The 1,385-nt window shown below is 40.4% G+C and overlaps 1 non-coding gene across 1 annotated transcript; it reads left to right on the top strand.

Moving 5' to 3' along the window:
• The first annotated feature begins 496 nt into the window (after positions 1-496).
• On the top strand, positions 497-658 carry LOC138829360 (U1 spliceosomal RNA). The gene has a single exon (XR_011372564.1). It is a non-coding gene; the product is annotated as a U1 spliceosomal RNA (small nuclear RNA).
• The last annotated feature ends 727 nt before the right edge of the window (positions 659-1,385 follow it).

Here is a 1,385-nt window from a genome sequence, read left to right on the forward strand (position 1 = left end):
TTTCAATTTGTCAGGGTGTGTTCTGTCTATCCTTTTCTCCTTAAATCTTAAAAATTCCTTCTGTATGTCTGTTCCATTGGTTGGCCCCTAAGGCTTTGTTAAGGCTTTTCTCTGTTTTTCTTCATATGTGCCCTCCCAATATAATTACGTCTTTCAGACTCCCATAAAACAGAGGCTCCAAAGTCATTCTCATTGTCATTTCTTCGGCCCCCAGAGACTTTGGGAATACCACCAACTTTGCACTCAAGGTGGTAAACACTACTCATTGATTGAAGGGTGTGATAGTAAATTCCCATTTATATTCATAATGATATAGATGATATATATTTAACATATCCGCATATCTATGCACATTTACTTTTGTATTACAGCTAACAAATATATGTATAGATACTTCTATATTACTTCTATATGAAAGCTGGATCCGATTTGACAAACACAAGTTCAGTACCATAATAATGCTTTAATATCTTACAAAGTTAAGATAGAATTTTATATACTTACCGGGCAGGGGAGATACCATGATCGCGAAGGTGGTTTTTCCAGGACGAGGCTCATCCATTGCTCTCCAGATGTGCTGATTCCCCCGATTTCCCCAAATGTGGGGAACTTGACTGCTTTATTTGTGGTAGTGGGGTACTGCACTTGCACTCTCCCCCAAAAAATTAAAATAAAATAAAAAGATAGACTTTTATAATATAAAACTGAAGCTCTTAATAATATAGGGCTTAAATGTCTAGACGGGAAACTGCTTACGTACCTAAGATTCAATGCAACCAAACCTCAACCAAATCTCAGTGGTAGGTATTAAGGGATAGAGATCATCTGACCTACCAAGAACCCCAATGCTTTTTATTGGTTGGACTGTTGGTTGTTTTGATGTTTAAGTTTAACTTCTTTATGTATACTAAGTGCTAGCTCCATGCCAAATGAATATCTGACAAAGACTTTATACTATTTTGTAATCTGATCAGCACGGGAGTTTTGACCTGCTCCGTTTCCGACCTGGGCCTGTTCACCCCTCCTTAGGCAACCTGGTGTTCCCCCGCTCCCGGGAGGTCACCATATTGATGCCGAACTTAGTGCGGACACCCGATCGGCATAGCGCACTGCAGCCCAGAACTCCTGGACTCAAGCAATCCTCCAGGCTCAGCCTTCCGAGTAGCTGGGATTACAGGCGCACCACTGTGCCCGGCACTATTTTGTAATCTATATCTTCATTCTGCTGTTTATTTCTTTTGCTGTGCAGAAGATTTTAATTGGATCTAATCCAGTTGTTCCATCCTGAGCCATTATGGTCCTATCATATTCAGAAAGTCCTTTTCCATGACTGTATATTGAAGCCTCTCCCTAGGTTTTCCCCTGGTATTCTCCATATTTCAGCT

Source organism: Dipodomys merriami, unplaced genomic scaffold (genome assembly GCF_024711535.1).
Source record: "Dipodomys merriami isolate MVZ:Mamm:240054 unplaced genomic scaffold, mDipMer1.0.p SCAF_17, whole genome shotgun sequence".
In the NCBI taxonomy this organism is placed as follows: domain Eukaryota; kingdom Metazoa; phylum Chordata; class Mammalia; order Rodentia; family Heteromyidae; genus Dipodomys; species Dipodomys merriami.